At 48.9% G+C, this 21,314-nt stretch overlaps 1 pseudogene; it reads right to left on the minus strand.

Moving 5' to 3' along the window:
* Positions 1-12,863: 12,863 nt before the first annotated feature.
* On the minus strand, positions 12,864-14,409 carry LOC144123750 (uncharacterized; annotated as a pseudogene).
* Between the last annotated feature and the right edge of the window lie 6,905 nt (positions 14,410-21,314).

Genomic DNA, 21,314 nt, shown 5'->3' on the forward strand with positions numbered 1-21,314 from the left:
TTGCACCCTCCGTCATATTCTGTGTCCTCCGTTCCTATTCTGTTATTCTGATGAAGGCCGTTCAACGGCCGAAACGTCAAATTACATTGTTTTCAAACGTTGGTATCTCTGTTTACTCACTATATATATATGACCTTACATTCATCAGATCTTAAGGGGGATTTACGAAAAGGGTACAGCTTAATTTAAGGAGAACTCAGCTCTCCGAGAATGCCGCTGCTCTTCGCAAGAGTCTACGAAGGACTTACTGATTTCTTCTACAAATCCGCTCCAGGTAGTGAGAATTTCCTCGTGGTTGTCAAACCAAGTCAGAGCCGTGCCAGCAAGGAAGAAAACGACATTGTACAGGCGGGCGGTAGAGTCCCAACGGTTGTACTTGCTCCACCATATATATATATATATATATATATATATATATATATATATATATATATATATATATATATATATATATATATATATATATATATATATATATATATATGACCTTACATTCATCAGATCTTAAGGGGGATTTACGAAAAGGGTACAGCTTAATTTAAGGAGAACTCAGCGAGCCATGGAAAGAAAAATGGCCGTGGCTTAGCTTGGTTAAGCCTGGTGATTGTTGCGAAGCAGGGCCAGCCTTGGTGATTGGTTGTGAAACTTTATTTCCAGCGGATATAGAGGAGCGACACGAAGTCGCCCCCGGCTTAAACGGCGGCCGCTATCCCTTGGGCAGCGGCGGCGTCTTCAGCCAGCTGGAGGAGCTTGATCTGTATCCCCGGGTCGGGGCTGAGCAATAGAGCCTCCCAATGAGCAGAGTCGGTAATGAAGTGACTCGCGGGTAGGGACTGCGGGCAGTTCCAGATCATATGATTTAGATCGGCTTTCGCATCACAATTTTTGCATTTGTTTGAGTAGAGTCCTTCCGAATAGAAGCTACACAATTGGGGATTTGGATAGGTGTTAGTTTGAAGTTTACGCCAGGCTTTGGCCTGTTGCTTGGAGAGCGTTTTATCTGCTGGGGGGAATCTGAGTCTTGCAAGCCTGTAGTGCTGCAGGATTTCTCTGTAAGAAAACAACCTGTCCTTGCCAGAGTATAGGGCGGGTGGGCTGCACGACCCAGCTCGGGGGGACAGTTCTCGAGCTAGGTTATGAGCCGCCTCATTACCAGCAAGGGAAGCATGAGCAGGCGTCCAGATTAGGCGAATGCGCCGCGTGGGCGGATACTTTAGCAGAATCCGTGCTGCTTGTGGGGAGATTCTTCCAAACGTGTAGTTACGTATAGCCAATTTTGAGTCGCTGACAATGGTTTCTGCCGAGGATCCCAAAATGGCTAGAGCGATGGCTGTTTCTTCTCCAACATGTGTGTGCTGAGTGCGTATAGTGCCCCCAGTTATGAGTGTACCACGTTCCGTGGTGACCACAGCTACCATCTTGTCAGCCGAAGAATCTGACGCATCTACATATACCACAGAGGTATCATTAATAAAGCGTTTGCCTAATGATTTGGCTCTCTCTGTACGACGTTCAGCGTGGAAATCTGGGTGCATGTTCCGAGGTAGTGGAGGAATGACCAGAAGCTGGCGTATATGTTTGGGAAGCTTCGAAGACCAGCCTTGGTGAGAGATTTCTCCTGTCTTTTCTTCGAACGCTCTCGTCTCTGCTGGGGTGTTTCTTGTGCACGCTGTTTTCTTCGCTTTTCGTTTTCCTTCTCTCGAAACGCACGTTCCTTCTCGAGCCGCTGCTGCCGCTGTTCCGGGGTTTCTTGGACACGCCTCTGCCGTTTAGTCGCGTTCCAGCGTTCTGAACTAGTAGAAGGAGACTCACTGTCGGGCAAACTCATAATTTCTTCCTTTGCTTCTGCTGTTTCCACAGAGGAGGTTGCACGTTGTCGCCGAGCTGCATACTGGGCACGCCGCTTAGAAAGTCGTTCTTCTTCCGTCTCCGTAGCTCGCTGATGCTTCCTCTTTGCATTCTGCCGAGCTGCCTTGCTCGTTGGCACCATCGTAACATCTGGCTGTATGACTGCCTTGGCGAGAGGAGCGGAGTTGTTTTATACAGCTGGTGTGACGTCACTCTGACCGTAGCGCCCCTGGTGAGAGGAGCGGGAGTTAGGCCGCCGTTGGTGGCTACCGCCTAGCCTCGCGACGGCGTGAGATGGGGCCCCGTTTTTACACAGCTGGTGTGACGTCACTCTAGGTCACGTGGTGTGACGTCACGCAGCGAGGTCACGCTAAAGGTCAATGGTGCCTACCACCGTCTCTCCACGGAACGGGCTGAAGTGCGACCTAAAGTAGCATTGCTTCGCAATAAAAATGAGCGGTGCAACTTTAAGAGACCGGAAGAGGGAAGAGTGGTTGAAGGAACAAACGCGGGTTAATGACATCCTAGTCGAAATCAAGAGGAAGAAATTGGCTTGGCCGGGGCATGTAATGCGAAGGTAAGGTAACCGCTGGTCCTTAAGGGCAACGGAGTGGATTCCAAGAGAAGGCAAGTGCAGCGGGGGAGGCAGGAGTTTAAGTGGGCGGATGAGATTAAGAAGATTGCGGAGATACTTTGGTCGCAGCTGGCACGGGAGAGGGTTGATTGGAGAGACGTGGGAGAGGCCTTTGCCCTCCAGTGGGGATCATCAGGCTTACGATGGTGATGACGACTGATGATGATACAAGACTAGGAACTAATAGAACATGACTTGTGCCGATATAATACCACGTTCTAACGACAAATATTTTACTTTCGCAGAAAACGGAGCTTTTAAGGGCGGAGTTTCACCAAAAACTTGTTATATTTTATGTATTTACATAAAATTATTTTCAGGATTTAAGACACACTTTTATGACTACTCTACACATGTTTCACTGTTATATCTTCAGGTAATTTTTTCTGATATCTATTTTTCCTCTCAGTTTTGTGAAAAGGCCGCAGAGTAAAAAAAAGATCTGGCAGAAGGTCGGTTTAACAAACTTAGCGTTGCAAGTAGCGTGCTACAGGTCAAGACAGAATTCTTCGCGAAGCAAAAATTTGATGTTGAATTTTTTTTGTGTGTGTGTGATGCAGTGTCCATTGAGACACCGATAGCAAGAAGAAAATTTGATACAAGAAACTTAAATTTGATTAATCTGAAAAACAAGAAAAGTCTTTGTCTGCACAACGGCTCTAGGAGTGCAACAAAACAACCGGAGTCAAACTAGAAAAAACAGTTACGAATAACACTGCTGTAAAATGTAGGAAGAAAACCGTAATGGAGAAAAACGCCCATATTCGAGCTTTCCCCGCAGAAAAGAGCCGTCGCGGCTTAAGAAACATTTTCTTTAAAGCCTTTCACCGATCGATTTCTTAAAAAGCAAGGCATAGAAGCGGATACAGCAGTTTTCAAAAATGTTTCAAGTCACTGCTGTAACCCGCATTGGAGAAATGCGAAAGCTTGTTGCGCTTGTCTCTCTTTGTCTCTATTTGCCTCTCTTTGCTTCACTCGCACCTCTCTTTGCTTCACTTGTCCCTTCTCCCCACATTTACTCGGTTAATCACTGATGTAAATCCATCCACTTTCTCAATTGCCACAATGAATTGTCTTAAGTTCCATCAATTGCCGATTTTGAGTTTTCAAATTTGGCGCCACGCTTCATTTTCAAGTTTAGTGCCACACGTTGCTTTGGCTCCGCCCACTTTTTGACATTTTTCTCTAATTAATTAACTAAGCAATTTATCGACATAATTGTTGTTTGGACATCAACCTCACATCATTGTGTTTTAATTACAACCGTTCATTTGGCGCTATCTCCTATAAGTTCCTCACAACTGCTGAGGACACGTTTAGCGGACACGACCTTGTCGACATAGCCTAGTAACGCTTTCGCATTAAAAAGTGGTGAAGGAATGAAGTATGGGATCAGTGGGGAATGCAGTTTTATAGGTAAAAGAAAAGTAACAGAACACGTTACCTGCGCTCTAGATTTCGAGCTAGAAAGGATTAATCTAGGAAATTTTTAAATTTCCAAGAATAAACCGCTATAGCTCAAAAACCGACAATGACTGTCTTTATGTTCGAATTAATGTTTGAGATTTCAAAAGCGTTTCATTTTCGGAAGATATGAAGAATTAAGCAAAAAAATTCTAAATGCCTAGCCACGCCAATTTGTTCTCACGGTTGGCAAAAAGATCAAAGAATACATAAAAACAGTCTAAGTGTCAATATATATCACTGCATCCTCTCCCATGATCGGCTTAAATGTACCTGTCCTGGACCCTATAGGTTTCATGGACTACGGAGACCTAATTTTAGCTGCGCATTTTCTTCATTCAAAAGATGCGTTAGACATTAAAATGCATCGATCACCGCGTGGTATTCGCCCATCGCCACTAAATAATTTGCAGTTTGATTTGTTCTCTCGAACGGATTCGGTTCCAGTTTCATCAAACGAACGATAGCTGCGACTTGTAGTTCACCTTTAGGTCACTTCAGGTCGAAAAAACCTGCAATATTATAGTGGATGAAATGGCTTTAATACAGGTAGGAGGAGCTCGACGGATCATAGCTGGTTGCAAACGGCTCAGAGCCCCGATCAGCCTGCGCATGCCTCTCTCTTCTTCCTCGAAATTCTTCATTAAGCCGCGTCTTACTGAGGAATTCTAGGAAGAAGAGAAAGGAGGGGCGTGCGCAGGCTGGATCGGGGCTCTGAGCCGTTTGCAACCAGCTATGATCCGTCGAGCTCTCACCTGTATTGAAACCATTTCATCCGCTACATTTTATGCAGGTGCTCGGAGCGCTCAATACCGGAGTTGTAAGATGGTTCGTCGTTATTTGGTGGAGTCCACGCCGTACGCTGCTCCCATTATGGCACAGACCTCGATGCCTGTTCGTACGGTAGATCAAAATTTGTACGTTGTCGCTGAGCAGCCAAGTCCTCGCGTACAATCCTGACTATAGAAGCGATGTCTTCTGGCTCGGGGATGTCGATGCTGGCGACGGTTGTCATATTGGAAAGGCAGCCGAATTTGGGCGCTATCCGGCGCGCTTTAAGCGCCTCAGATGCACGGCACTGCTTTATGCAAGGGTGTGTCGTGAAATGAGGAACTTATACACGTCCACAGGAATCCCCTTGAGAATGTGGCCTACCCTATCTTCTAGCATATGCCGGTTGACAATGCGAAAAAATGTGAATACTTCGTCGATGTATCGCGTGCATGTTTTACCGGGCAGCTGGGCTTCTGAGAAAGTTGATGTTCAACGCGTACCTTCTTCGCAAGAGGGTCTCCAGAGGACTTAGTGATTTCTTCTACAAACCGGCTCTAAGTCGTGAGAGTTTCCTCGTAGTTGTCAAACCAAGTCAGAGCAGTGTCAGCAATGAACAAAACAGCGTTGTACAGGCGGGTGGTAGAGTTCCAACGGTTGTACTTCCTGCCCCTTTCACAATGTCGGAGCCATTATTCAACATCCTCTTCGGTCTCGCCGTAGAATGCATGCGGCTCTCGAAGATGGTGCAAGGTCGTCTCTTCTTTAGCCCGCTATTCCTGTGTTTGCGTCGCTTGCGTTGTAGCAATTAGAAGGAACTAGTGAGGCGATAAAGCTGGCAAACCTGCTACACGGTGGATGCGACGGGGTACTGGCGAATCCAGGACGTTTTCACCCAGCACCTAGCACAAAATGTAGCAGATGAAATGATTTTAATACAGGTGAGAACTTCATGGATGAAAGCTGGTAGAAAACGGCCCAGAGCCCAGATCAGTCGTTGTTGTTGTTGTTGTTGTTGTTGTTGTTGTTGTTGTTGTTGTTGTTGTTGTTGTTGTTGTTGTTGTTGTTGTTGTTGTTGTTGTTGTTGTTGTTGTTAGCCTACCAAAAGATGGCACATACCCACACTGGGGGATCGGCCAAGAATCAGTGGCAGCCTGCACGCGCCTCTCTACCCTTCTTCCTTGAACTCTTCAGTAAGCCGATACGCGGCACAGCAGTTTGCACGCTGATACGTTTTTTTAATTCACTACAACACTTAAGCCAGATGATCCATAACAGCGCGACAGACGGGACAGATAAGAGACGACACAACACAGCGCGCTGACTCACAACTAAAACGTTTATTGGCCGCCAGTCAGTATAAATACTGCCCTGGTGACCGGGAAGGATACAAGCACGCTTGACTTGCGTGACATTCAAAATCACCAGTACATCAGGCACGTGTCAACAGGTAAGAGTCATACGTGGGAAATATCACCGCTACAGCAGGCACAAGTTTGCATTCACAAGTTAGCATTCACAATCAAGGTAACGGTTTTCCTTATCTGACAGTGCTACAGAGGGAGTACTGATACATTGGTCAGGGGTCCTAGCTATCAGATGGGATTCTATTACTTTCCTAGCTAGCGAGTCACGGTTCCTTGCTATCACAGAGCATTTATTGTAGAGTGGAATACAGGCTTTCGAGCCGTCATCGTCTTCCTCGTCTTCGTCACCTCTGCAGCGTCTGCAATGTTTTGCTACGTGGCCTGTGACGGCGACACATCAGACATTATAATCGTGCTCCTTTAATCTTTCGTTCACACATCGGCCAGTTTGGCCGATGTAACACTTGGCACACGACAGAGGCAGAGAATAAACAACTCCTTCCTGGCAAGTCACGAATTGTTTCGCATGCCTTATCAAGCAGGTGCGTGGTTCTCTTTCCACTGCATTTACTTTCCTGACCAGGCTAGACAGTCGCTTAGGCGCCGAGAAGACCACTTCAACGCCAGCATGCTTCCCAATTCTTTTCAAGTTGTGCGAGACTTGGTGCAGATACGGTACCAAGGCAATCCTTTTCTTTTCCTCTTGTCTTGCTTCACCTACCCTATGAAATCCGAGCTTTTTCTTCAGTTTTTCTGCAACGGAACCTAAAACGTCTGCATGGTACCCAGCCTTCCATTTTCGCTCTCAGCGCAACACGAACAGGACAAAAGACGAAGGACTAGCACAAACAGGCGCCTTTTCTTAGCGATGTGTTCCTAGCTGCGCGCGACAGGATGTTGAAAGAGTGTTCTGACAGGTCCAGTGGTTGTCGCATTTTTAGGTTTGTGGACGACTACTTGTGTTTTTAGACTGTGACAACCTCGATTTCGAGCAGCAATTGCATGATGTTTTTTCGGTATTCTCAGAGTGCCTTAACCCATTGTTTTTAACACACGAAGTACCAGTGAATGATTTTATTAGGTTTCTCGATCTTTCGCTTCATTTCGCTTCATCTCATGTTTGCTGGGCTTTTGAGCCCCGTGGTGCAAAGCCAATCTTGCCTTTTTCATCAGCTCATTCAAAGCTGGTGAAGAGAGCCATCGCTTATTCTGTGCTTTACAACGCTGTTCAGAAATCTTGTGTGCACAGGTTGGAGCACAGCGTCTGCAACCAACTTTTCCGCCTGACAAAGGCTGGGTACCATGCAGTCGTTTTAGGTTCCGTTGCAGAAAAACTGAAGAAAAAGCTCGGATTTGATAGGATAGGTGAAGCGAGACAAGAGGAAAAAAAATTGCTGTGGTACCGTATCTGCACCAAGTCTCGCATAACTTGTAAAGAATTGGGAAGCATGCTGGCGTTGAAATGGTCTTCTCGGCGCCTAAGCGACTGTCTAGCCTGGTCAGGAAAGTAAATGCAGTGGAAAGGGAACCACGCAGCTGCTTGATAAGGCATGCGGAACAATTCGGGTTTTGCCAGGAAGGAGTTGTTTATTCTCTGCCTCTGTCGTGCGGCGAATGTTACATCAGCCAAACTGGCCGATGTTTGAACGAAAGATTAAAGGAGCACGATTATAATGTCTGATGTGTCGCCATCACAGGCCACGTAGCAAAACATTGCAGACGCTGCAGAGATGACGAAGACGAGGAAGACGATGACGGCTCGAAAGCCTGTATTCCACTCTACAATAAATGCTCTGTGATAGCAAGGAACCGTGACTCGCTAGCTAGGAAAGTAATAGAATCCCATCTGATAGCTAGGACCCCTGACCAATGTATCAGTACTCTCTCTGTAGCACTGTCAGATAATGAAAACCGTTATCTTGATTGTGAATGCTAACTTGTGAATGCAAACTTGTGCCTGCTGTAGCGGTGATATTTTCCTCGTATGACTCTTACCTGTTGACGCGTGCCTGATGTACTGGTGATTTTGAATGCCACGCAAGTCAAGCGTGCTTGTATCCTTCCCGGTCACCAGGGCAGTATTTATGCTGACTGGCGGCCCATAAACGTTTCAGTTGTGAGTCAGCGCTCTGTGTTGTGTCCTCACTTTTCAATCCCGTCTGTCGCGCTGTTATGAATCATCGTAAACACCAACTCGCCCAACAAATGGTATTGTCGAACTTAAGCCAGGCTTTTTCCAGAGCTGAAATAACAACAAACGATGTATCAGCGTTTATATTCCATTTTTTTCGGGCCTCACGGGACCTAAACGTGAAGTACACGTCACAGCCATCGTTCGGTTAATTAATGTAATCGAAAACAAAATAGTATGACATAACAAAATCAATTACATATTATTTCGCGGTCGCTGGCGAATATCACGCAGTGATCCATGTATCATCATCTCGATCAGCCTGACAAATCCCACTGCAGGGAAGAGGCCTCTCCCATGTCTCCCCAATTAACCTTGCTCTTTGCCAGCTGCGAACGCTATCCCCGCAAACTTCTTAATTTCATCCGCCCACCTAATGCCCCCTACTACGCTTGCCTTCTCGTGGAATCCACTCCGTAACCATTAAAGACCAGCGGTTATCTTCCCTTCACATTACATGCCCTGCCAAAGCCCATTTCTTCCTCTTGATTTCGACTAGGACGTCATTAACCAGCGTATGTTCCCTCACCAGAGGTGGGCAACCTCACGAGGTTTCGACCTCATGAGGTCGACCTCAACCTCAAAATGGCCTCAATCTCACGTCGTAAGGTGAGGTTGAGGTGATGTCGGCGACGGCTCGAAATTTTGTAAGATCAGCAAATCAGACTTCAACCTCAGCCTGAGCTTGAGGTTGGTGAGGTCGTAATTCTGTGAGGTCGAAATTTTGAGGTCGAAACTTTTTGCAGTTTGCGCGGCTTACTTCGACAAATGCCGCTTCCGATGCGGAGTTGGAGTGCACTACTGCAGTGTTCATGCAATGACGCTTGGTGTTCGGTTTCCTCTGTTTTGACACCCGGATGCCGCAGTTAGCTTTTGGTGCAGCGCCGTGATATCCGTTCAGCCCGAGTCTACAGGATGAAGCACCCCTCTGGTCTTCCTGGAAGGAGTGCTGCTGTCACGGCACGCTGCCCTCCCTCCCCCTTCCCATGCTGGCGTAGCAGCGGTAGCTGCCTGCCGGTCGGCTCAAACTCCCGGGGGCGCGCTAAGCACATAACTCATGGTGACCCGCGATAGCTTTGTCTGATGCCGCAAACTAAGTTCAGTTTAACAGTCACGCATTAAATTCGTCGCAGCGCGGACGGCCCAAAGAAAGACTCCTTCCTTTACATGCTCGGTGCCGACGCTGACGTCACGGCTCTTGCCTTGCAGTCTGAGTAAAGGGATCCTGCTGTGCATTAAACGGTGACAGTCGGTACAGTCGAGACATTTCTCGCAGTCGGCACAGGCGAGAAATCGTGATTCAGGTGATTCGTAACGAGGACACATGCTGATTCGATGAAAAAAGAACGAAGCCAGGGAAACCTGTATAACACCGTCGAAGAAGGTTCGATGAAAAAGAACGAAGCCAGGGAAACCTGTATAACAACGTCGAAGAGTTTAATCGCTGTCATCCCCTTTCGAATCTTACACCACTTCTGTATATTCCTGTTCCGTAATGCAAGCAGAAGCAAATATAATTTCACTTTTACATCCTTCCAACTAACCTGTTTTTGGTCTCCTGTTCCTTCTTTCATTCGCATATTCACCTATTATGCCGAAACACCCTTATAAGTGGGCGAACGTACCAGCATAGCGGTGTTATAGCGGTAAAATATGCAAAACTATAATGAATGTATGATGGTGCGGTAGCTGATTCCTTCTCCTTTTTTTTTTAATGAGGATGTGTGAATAGAACTGATTACGTGCTGGCGCTGTGCTGCTGAGTCGATGTTTCGAACCATCTAATATGACGTTTAATGAGCCACACTGTTATTTTCTATGTGCGTTTTTTGTTGGTACGTTTGTAATCATTGTTTGTCTTTTTCCTTCCTCGTATGGGTTCAGTTAGGTTAGCGGCCTGCCTTACAGACGACCAGACACTGCTCACAGCGTTATCTTTCATTTAACAATTTTGCAGAGACCCATCGTTCACCTTAAATACCTTCGCAGAATGCTCGCGCGGTGCTCGCGGGTAAAAAATTTCGAGGATGCCGGCGTACCATTGATTATTTCAGTCTTGAAGGAAAATAAGTGATTGACTCAAAGCAGCTGGTCTCAGACTGGTTGACGAAATGGTACCCAGAATTCTGTTCAGAATTGTAGCTTTTAAGACTGTTTTTTTTTGTCCCGGGGGACCGGAGAGTCGTGGTGCTGTTGACAGAGAGAGCAGTTCACGCTGCCCACTCTAGGCCAGTTGATTGGCCCGTGTGATTTCAATAGTCCGCAGAGTGTTCGAAGACGTAATTTAGCCCGTTCCTGCAAAGTGCAGCAGGATCACCGAGTCATCGGAGAATTCCCAGGATTTCAAAACCATTGCCATCGCCACCTTGAGGGAAGTGGCGGAAACGGGGAGGGCTAGACCTCCTAAGAACATCAACATCATCATGCTTAATTATTAGCTGCAATTATGCTTGTTTTTCCGCAGAAATATTCTCTTATGTTGCTGGTAATATACAATATTTAATCAATATTCTGGAAACTATCAATTTGGTAACGGTCTATTGACTTCCATTGGCTCATAAAAATGCATTATTATCATCGCTATCATCATCGCCATCACCTCGAGGGTCAACGGAATGTGTCGTATGAAAGTTGCATTATCTAACACATGAGAACTGGCGCGTTTACCTGCTGGACAATCTTAATGCCATTAATGTGGACCGAGCTGTGGCCACTCTTTGTAATGCGTCATGCGCGCTTGTGTAGTTGTCACCTCTTCGCGCACTTTTGCGTGCGCTCCCAGACAACCTTAGAGCGTGTGGGGGTAGCGGCCTCGGTCACGGCGGAGATGCCCTCGACTCAGCTTGGCAAGCTCAGCCGGAGACCAGCTACCAAGTGACAAGGGGTTTGGTCGTTTGGTGCCCAGCTTTCGCCGGTCGCAAGCCAGAGAGTGGGTCGGAGCCAAAGGTTCACAAAACAAAACAGTTTATACAGCTAGGAGACGATACAGAGATTTCACAATCACTCCTACGAGCACATACAAACTGATTTTCAAATACAATGCAATCGTGCAAAGTAACGATATAGAGAAATAACTATTCAACAAAATCTTTGCACCTAAAGTACACAAATACAAAGAGACAATCAAACAAAGCACAATTTGTTCACCGGGCACTGCGACAATCCGACGACCTGAGGAGCTCGACGAGGCCGTCCCGCAGGTTGGCGCACGTTGCCTCGCTGGTCCGGGCTCGGCGAGTGGTATTCTCCCGGGAGTCGAGCGGGCGCGCTTCTCGGAACGGCGGCTCGGGCTCACCGACAGCGGTTGAAGCCCCTCATTTATAGGCGCTGTCCGCGTCTGTTTGTTCTTCGCGCCAGGGCAGGCGCGCACATACACGCAGCTTCAACTGCACAAACTCCTCCTTCTTGCGCCGCGCGCGACCCCATTGGTCGAGCGCGGAACAATCTAGGTCATTCACGGCACGCTGAGTCATCGGTGCTGGAGCGAAGGGAGAGGGTATCACTTTGGCGCGGTCAAGGTTCCCCCCTTTCCGTCGACAACGAGCAAAAACTTCTCCGACATTCGAGAAAAAACGACGCCGCGCGTGTCTATGTTTACTTTGGCGCCCCGCCGGCAAGCTGAGTTGCAGCAGTGCGTAAAGCTACGCACTCTCCGGGGTCCTTCCCCGCTGTTTTTTGTTTGTTTTATTTTACCGCGCATGGGCGCGACTGCTTAGGCGCAGCGCCGGTTTTTTTTCGAAAATGCGCCGAATATTGTGACACTGCCCCTTCCTTTACGAACATTGTGCAACAATATTCACAAAACACAAAATTCGTGCGCACATGCTTGCGCTCACAATCTATATGGCGAATACCAGAATACACACATCAATACAATGATGTCTGCATGCACCCAACACTTGACAACCGTCAAGATTCACTTCAATACATGCCGCAACTCGGCAACACATTAGCATAACATTACAAAGGGAGCACACAAGTATGATACGTAATTTAGCCGATACTTCCACCTACATTTCCTAATTGCGGTTCCGTAATGCGCGCGTGAGGACCTTCACAGTTGCCTTTTGTCGCAACAAGAGTCTCTTCGACTCGCGGGTCTTTTTCTAGGTCAACATGGGCTTCTGTTTCGCCCCACCTGAACCCTGTAGATGAATTTGCCGACTCGGAAAAGAATTGTGCGCTTAGGTATGCACACACAAACAAGGCAATAGATGGATTCCAGGGCACCTGCGTCAAAACACACAGGCTCCCAATATTGACCGGTGTGAATGCATGCTTGGTCACATTCCATAATTTTCCTGTGCGATAGAAATGCAGCTGAAGTAATGTGCACAACAGCCCAATGAACATGTCCACAACCTGCACTAAGCTGAGCTTAGCCGGAGTTTCAGACACCTTGTCCTCTTGAGCTGTCTTTCTTTCGCGTTTCGCTGCTTTCTTTTGGCCATTCCTTTGCCTTTCTTTCAGTCTCGCACGGCTTTGTACTGCAGTGCCTGTCCTTTCTAGTGAAGACGTTTTTTCTTCCACGGATTGTTCCTCTGCGGGACTCTTCCGTTCTTCATGCTTGACTGCTCCTTTGCTTAAGCTAGGACGCTCGCGCTTCTTTCGCCACTTGGCGATCACTGCGCCGTGCCGAAGAGCAGGATTCGGATTTCTCTATCTCGTTGCTACTTTCTGAGCCCATTGGAGATTTTGCGCCCTTTACGTTGCCCAATATGAGGTCTTATATGGGGCGCTCCATGCACAGTGCAGTTAGTTTACCGCTGTAGTAGGGAGTCCGCACATGTACTTCAGCTTCCGGCAAGTGCTGAAAGGAGCCGTCCACTAGCCGCACAAGGCTCTTCGTTCCAGTGAGATCCTTATCTCTTACTAATCTTCGTTTTACGATTAAAGCCCAGCTTCCCGTGTCTCGCAACACTGCAATTGTTTTTTCTCCTACCTTCCCTTTCAGGACAGGCATTCTGTTCATTTCGGCTCCCGGTAGCGCCTTCACTACGGCGTTCACGACTGGTACCTTCTTGCCTTTCTTCAGCTCTACAAAGCCAATTTCATCTTCTTCCTCCAGGTGGTGGCCTGAGGAGGCCCGTACACACGACACCCGGGGAATGGACTTGCTTGGGTTCGGACAAGCCGCAGCTCCGTGTGCCCCTTCTGGCCGCACCTAAAACCAGCTGTCGGGCTACTGTTCGTAGCGCTGTTGCGGCAATTAGACGCGTAGTGGCCTGACTTGTTACACAGGTAGCACTTTGGTGAAGCCTTTGGGCTAAATTGGGAATCGCGGTTGTCGGTTTTCCCCGCACTCTCCGAATTCGTATTCTTAATCTTGGCCAGATTCGCTCCTCCTTGAGCTTCAAGAAATTGGTCGGCAAGATCTAGCATTTCGGAGTCTTGGCTCTTCTTTCCTTCAGGTACAGCGACAAGCTCGGGCGACAGCTACTCAGGAACTGTTCTTTGATGAGTAGCTCCCGAAGTGCACTGTATTCCTGAGCAATTTCTGGAAGTTCTATCCACCGATCAAAGTACTGACTTAATCTTGCCGCATACTGGGTTGCCGTTTCGCCATCTGTGGGCTTCCCTGTTCTGAATGTATCACGGAATCTCTCGGTGGTGAGTCGGAATCGCTTAAGCAAGGCGGCCTTTACCTTGCTGTAGCTTGCAGCATCGCCTGGAGAAAGTCGCCCGAAAACGCTTAGAGCTTCCCCGCTGAGACATGTGCTAAGAACGGTAGCACATCCACTGTCTGACCAATTCTGACTTCCCGCGATCCCTTCGAATAGCCTGAGGAACGCGTCGAGATCGTCCCTTTTTTCATCAAATCTGGGAAGTAATCTGCCGGCATCTATCCGCAGGCCGCTGCCTTCTTCTCTAGTGCTATGGGCTTCCGATGAATGGTTCGCAGCACGTTGGAGCTCAAGCTTCGTGGCAAGCAGTTGTTTTCGTCTTTCTTTCTCAACCCTTTATCTCTCCTTTTCGGCTTCTTCTCGAGCCTTCTGTCTCTCCTTTTCAGCCCTCCCTCTTTCCTTTTCGGCTTCTTCTCGGGCCTCTTTTTCTCTCTGGTTCACCCATTTCCGTACTTTAGCCCCGGACATCCCCATCTGGATGCCCACCTCAACTAGTTCCTTCAAGTTCATATTCGGATACTGAACTTCTCAAGGCAAAGACTACCTCTAACGGTGAACCTCAATAACCGCTTCAGCGCGGCATCTCACAATATCGCTTTGCTGCTGAAAACCATTTTACGACCTCTCCGTAAACTCCTTCTGACTCTTTCTTCGTTCTCTGAGCTCACAAAGCACCAAACGTGCTGCCGTGGACGCCGGAATATGTCACCTCCTCGCGCACTTTTGCGTGCGCTCCCAGACACCCTTAGAGCGTGTGGGGGTAGCGGCCTCGGCCACAGAGGAGATGCCCTCGACACAGCGTGGCAAGCTCAGCCGGAGACCGGCTACCAAGTGACAAGAGGGTTGGTCGTTTGGTGCCCAGCTTTCGCCGGTCGCAAGCCAGATAATGGGTTGGAGCCAAAGGTTCACAAAACGAAACAGTTTATACAGCTAGGAGACGATACAGAGATTTCACAATCACTCCTACGAGCACATACAGAGTGATTTTCAAATACAATGCAATCGTGCAAAGTAACGATAGAGAGAAATAACAATTCAACAAAATCTTTGCACCTAAAGTACACAAATACAAAGAGACAATCAAACAAAGCACAATTTGTTCACCGGGCACTGCGACAGTCCGACGACCTGAGGAGATCGACGAGGCCGTCCCGCAGGTTGGCGCGCGTTGCCTCGCTGGTCCGGGCTCGGCGAGTGGTATTCTCCCGGGAGTCGAGCGGGCGCGCTTCTCGGAACGGCGGCTCGGGCTCACCGACAGCAGTTGAAGCCCCTCATTTATAGGCGCTGTCCGAGTCTGTTCTTCGCGCCAGGGCAGGCGCGCACATACACGCAGCTTCAACTGCACAAACTCCTTTTTCTTGCGCCACGCGCGACCCCATTGGTCGAGCGCGGAACAATCTAGGTCATTCGCGGCACGCTGAGTCATCGGTGCAGGAGCGAAGGGGAGAGGGTATCACTTTGGCGTGGTCAAGGTTCCCCCCTTTCCGTCGACAACGAGCAAAAACTTCTCCGACATTCGAGAAAAATCGACGCCGCGCGTGTCTATGTTTACTTTGGCGCCCCGCTGGCGAGCTGAGTTGCAGCAGTGCGCAAAACTACGCACTCTCCGGGGTCGTTCCCCGCTGTTTTTTTTGTTTTATTTTACCCCGCTCGGGCGCGATTGCTTAGGCGCAGCGCCGGTTTTTTTCGAAAATGCGCCAAATTTTGTGACAGTAGTAATGTGGAATCCATGTGGACATTGAAATGGGGGTGGGTGGGGAGGATCTGGTATGACGTGAGTGCATCGTTCTCACCTGACCAGGTGTGAAGTCACATTACATCGTCGTCACGTGACTAGGCTTGACGTCACATTGCATCGCTGTCACATGACCTGGTATTACGTCACATTCATATGACGTCATCACTAATACTAATTAGCCTTAGATTTACGTAATTAAATTAATAAGCAATGGTGTGACGCGTTCATCACTGTATGTTAATTAGGTAAGAGAGAGAGAACGAAAAGGAAACGCAGGGAGGTTAACCAGATGTGAGTCTCCGGTTTGCTACCCCACACTGGGGATGGGGGATAGGGGTTAGAAAGATGACAGAGAGGAAAACGCAAAAAAAAAGATCGTGCACACATGGAGACACACACACACAAGGCGTTCCAGTAATGTTAATTAGCATTCATTAATTATCTGCCGTCATCATCTTCGTCCCGTGACTCTCGGCTCGTGACATCACACGGTGCCGCTTCTTGCGGACACTTTTTTGCGGTTATGACCTTGAAGACATGCCATCTAATGCGTTCGCATTAATAAAAGAAGCCGCTCGCTTCTACATAGGAATACATACAACGCGTCCATTTTGAAACAGCGCAACAAAGACGGGACGTGGAAACTTTGTTGCGCTGTTTCAAAATGGATACGTACCAACTTGCCCAAATTTCTGCTTTACTCATACAACGCGCCTCTGTTGCTTCACTACAGTCGCAGCTTGTTTTCGAAGACAGCATAGAGAAGACTGAAAAAAGCGCTTGCTGGGTGGCAAGATTTTCATCTACGCTGAGTGCTCTCAAAATGCCGGATAGAGCTAAAAAAATCGAAACATACTGGTATGTGCCTGCGCAGCCATCAAATTGGAAAGCACATCGGCGACCAGTTTCTTTAAATTCACTATTATCAAGTATAAGAAGAGTCTCGTGAATACCCCCCCCCCCCCCTTTCCCCCTACCCACCCTTCCTATTTATGGTAGATGGTGTAGAAGGTCTGTGTATGTCAATTGCCGGTTTGTTCGTGAATGAGCGACAGACTTACAATACGAAAAAAGTATACACGAAGCAGTTGCCGAATTTTGACAGTGATACGCTTACAATTAGTGTAGCAAACAATGAAAAAAGTACCCTCCGACGTACCGGTGGTAATCGCAGGCCATAATTTCTCCAAGGGGTCATCCCAGATTATAAGCTTCTGCTACTGCGAGCACACCAATAGTGTCTGTACACGCCTTATTAAGTAGTTACAGACCGTTTAGTGCCTCTATTTTAATAACTATTCATCACAATGATGCCATAATCATTTTGGGATTCCTTTCTCACAGGATTCTCAGAATTGTTTTTAACGAAAAGCTTTTTAATCGCTTTTTGATTTTCTGTTTGTTTTCTGAAGTCGATCAGCCGACATCAACCTCAAAACTTGAGGTTCAGGTGAGGTTGAGTGAGGTCGGCAGTGGCCTCCGGAAAAGGGAGGTGAGGTCGTCTTAGGAGGCCTCAACCTCAACTGATGAGGTTGAGGTTGAGTGAGGTCGGCAAATTTTTTTGAGGTTGAGGTGAGGTCGAGATTTTTGAGGTCAAATGCCCACCTCTGTCACTTGCACACTCTGCCCGCTTCCGATGCGTTAACGTTGCACCTATCATTTTTCTTTCTGTAGTTCGCTGCGTTGTCCTCAACTTGAGCGGAACCCTTTTCGTTAGCCTCCACGTTTGTGCCTCATAGGCAGGTACTGGTAATATACAGCTGTATGCAAGTAAAAATTTCCTGTCTATAGTTCCTTTAGAGGAACGTTCCAATTATTTGTGTGTGAATTTTTTTATGTAAAAAAATATCATATGTGCTCAGTTAAAGCTACAAGTTCAATATTTTTTGAGAAAGGTATGAGGATCGGTGAAATTCTGTTTTTTTTTTCAGCATTTCTGCAAACTTGTGACATTGCGAAGATTTTTTTTTAATTGGTTTTTGGGGAAAGAAAAATGGCGCAGTATCTGTCTCATATATCTTTGGACACCTGAACCGCGCCGTGAGGGACGGGATAAAGGAGGGAGTGAAAGAAGAAAGGAAGAATAGGTGCCGTAGTGGAGGGCTCCGAAATAATTTCGACCCCCTGGGGATCTTTAACGTGCACTGACATCGCACAGCACACGGGCGCCTTAGCGTTTTTCCTCCATAAAAACGCAGCCGCCGCGGTCGGGTTCGAACCCGGGAACTACGGATCAGTAGTCGAGCGCCCTAACCACTGAGCCACCGCGGCGGGGCTGCGAAGATGCGCAAGAGGCGTTTTCCGCTTGTTTGAACACATTTATTTGTACAAAACAACAGCTTTTCTTAGAAAAACAAACCGCGTTTCATCTGTTTCGACTAATTTGACTAACATGCGTAAATTTTCACAGAAATTAAAAATGGTCGTGGGACTTCCAGAACTGTACTTAACTAAGCACCAATACATACTCATTCGTGACTCGCTAACGGGGAAGCTGCGGTTTCAAGCAAGGCTATTGATGACGTTGAATTTTAATGGTGCATGTGCAGCTTTGGCGAAAGACAGTTGTGAAACAGGTTTTTTCTTCTGTTCCTATAAGGAGTAAACCGGGCCATGTTAATTACAGAACACATAATTTATTTACCTATATCTACACAACTGCGGTAGAGAACTCTGTCAGTGCGCGGCCTCTCCTTGTTGTATCTCCTTGTATCTCAAACCGTCTCGTTCCAAGCATCGCCGGCTCGTCCTCTCCACGTCAACCGCACCGAGCTATTCCCTGGTCGCCGTCGCTATGGCAGGCTTCCTCCTCCGCTCAAGAATGTGGCTGGCACCCGTCAAGTTGTTGGGAAGCCGCTGCAGTCTCGGACTTCCCTCACTTCGGAACCACGCAGGCCCCACCGGGGACAACGGGACGATAAAAGGTCGCTTTCGAGAGCGGCTCGCTTTGCTGCAGCTAACTTTTCGTCCTGACCGAGAAATCTTCTCTCCGAAGCCAGCTTGCCCGTCCCGCTGAACTGTGCCTATGGACGCCACTGCTTGGGATGCTCGCGCGCGCACCCAAAAATACACTCAAACAGCACTCTTCCGTCCGTGAACGGAGGTGATTCAAATGCAGACACAAGCGTCACGTCACAAAGTGGGGTAAAGGCCCATTTTCTAAGTTGTTCATCTCAGGGAAGCCGAGCACCAGGCAGGGGAAACCTTGTACCCATTGTATCACCGGTGGATGCCCGGCGGCAGGAGAAAAACTGCTCATATGAAGTCATTCATAAAACATCGTAAAGAAACAAATAAAATGTATTCAGAAAAACATTTGTGATTACGGTCTGCCTCTGCGCAAGCACTGCGTATTGAACTGGAAGATGGACAACATCTTCGCACTTCGAAGAACATAGGCGGAGCAGCCATTACCTTCACCAGAAATGCAGTGCACCTAGCTATAGTACGTGCAGCAACCACTCTTGGCGTGGTAGCGTCTCTCCTGCAATGGCTATTTACATCTCTCGAACGCGTACCGCTTCTCTGGCTCCAGCCGGATATCAGGTGCTGAATGCGGTTGTGAAAGCAGCAAAAACTGCTAAAACACCATTCATCACAGGCATTCATGCAATGTTTGCCACACAGAAAGGTGCATCGTTCACGTACCTTCACATCAGAAAGCATAAAGCCAGAAGCTGTTTTCAAGGTATTTCAGCTTCCGCACTGCTTTCGCTGCCGATGTACAGTCAAAATATTTCCACACTGCTGACATACTGCCGGCGCCACCTGGTGGCCGAACCTTGACTCCCAGCGCGTGGCCGAACGTCTTCTTTGTCTTGAATCAGCGCGGCGGTTTGGAAAGCCTCGCCCCAGTAAACGGCTGTGCTTCCTGCTACGTTTGTCGGTGACATTTGGTGCAGGTGCTGGGTTTCATCCCATGTACGCTGACCCTGACGATATCCTTGACGCTTCTCCCCGACGCGCGGACGCAACACCTGTCCACAAAGCGAGCCGTCGCCTACGAGGCCTGCAGCCCGAGTTTGAGCCACTGACAAGGCCTGTGCGAGCTATGACTTCCACCACTGGCAGCCAGATAGGTCAGTACTCCGGCAGTGCCCCGCCGCTCGCCGTCCTCGCACCTCGGTCGCCACCATCCTTCCACGGCGACCGGTTCGAGGATGTTGAAGATTGGTTGGCCAGTTTTGGCCGTGTAGCCGCATTCAACCAATGGGACGACGAGCGGAAACTGATGAATGTGTATTTCGCACTGCAAGACTCGGCGAAAACGTAGTTCGAGAACCACGAGGCTTTCTTCTCCAACTTGGCAGCTTATCACCGTGAGTTGCTCGCCACATTCAGTTCGAGCGAGCGAAAGGAAAAGGCTGAAATTGCCCTTCGCTCCTGGTCACCGCAGCCCAACGAGAGCGTGGCCATGTTTATAGAGGACATGACCCACTTCATCAATCGGGCCGAGGCGGCCATGCCCGAAGCTACAAAGGTGCGGCACCTTATACGCGGGGCAGCTGTTTGCTGGCCTCATGCGCGACCCTCCGAGAATCGTCGCCGCCTTCGCTAAGGAAGCCACGAGCATGGAACGCTCACTGCATGAACGGAGTGCCGAATACTGCCGTCAGGCAAATGTAGCGGCCGCTCACTACTACGCATCCTTGCCAGCAACCGGGGATGGGGCGCTGCGAGAGCTTGTGCGCGCTGTCCGCGAAGAACTGCGACACCTCCACTTGGATGCTCCGTCGGCAAGCACACATTTTACAAGCGATGTCCACCGTGACGAAATCCGGCAAGCGGTGCAGCCACCACCAGCACCACTATCGGAGCCGCACGTGATGTTTTACAGCGATGCCCTGCGCTGACCTGCCCCCGCGCCGCAAGCGTTTCGCCCTGTTGCCGGACCACGACCCCCCCCCCCCCCCCCCCATCGTTACCGGCGCCCAGTCGAGCAGCAGCAGGACCTGTGCCCTCCTTTCAGCAAAGCGTACGTATGGCGCACATCCAACAATCGGCCGCTCTGCTACCACCGTGGGGAGCCCGGCCATATTCCGCGGAATTGCCCGTACCGGCGGATCGGTTTGCGAGGGTTCCCACCGGACGCTCCTTGTCCGCGCTAAGGTGAAAGACCGCAGCACATAGAGGAGTACCTGGCCGCTCAGGTGCTGCCCCCGACCTCGCAGCGGCGACAGTCGCGATCGCCATCCCCGAGGCGCTTTGCTTCGCCTAGTCGGCCCTCATCCTCCGGTCAGTTCAGAGGCACGTCCCCTCGCCGGGAAAACTGAAGACGGCGTCCTTCGGGGGTAGTAGGGCGGCCGCCACTGCACAGAGTCAAGAGCCTCCACCCGAAGATTTGACGTGACGGCCCGAGCGGCGACGACCTGATCCGACGACCTCTCTGATGTTTTGCGAACGATTGGTTTCTTCTGAAATTTTAGTAACCACCGACAGTTATGAATTGACCGCACTCGTCGATACCGGCGCTGATTTTTCTGTGATGAGCAGGCAGCTCGCCACGACTCTCCGTAAGGTTCTGACGCCTTGGTGTGGACCCGTGATCCGCACCGCCGCTGGCCATGTAGTGACGCCGATCGGCGTCTGCACTTGCCGCAACCAGACCCGCGGTATTATTTTTACTGGCTACTTTGCCGTATTACATGACTGTTCAAAAGACGTCATTGTGGGCATG

This window comes from Amblyomma americanum, chromosome 3 (genome assembly GCF_052857255.1).
Source record: "Amblyomma americanum isolate KBUSLIRL-KWMA chromosome 3, ASM5285725v1, whole genome shotgun sequence".
NCBI classification, from domain to species: domain Eukaryota; kingdom Metazoa; phylum Arthropoda; class Arachnida; order Ixodida; family Ixodidae; genus Amblyomma; species Amblyomma americanum.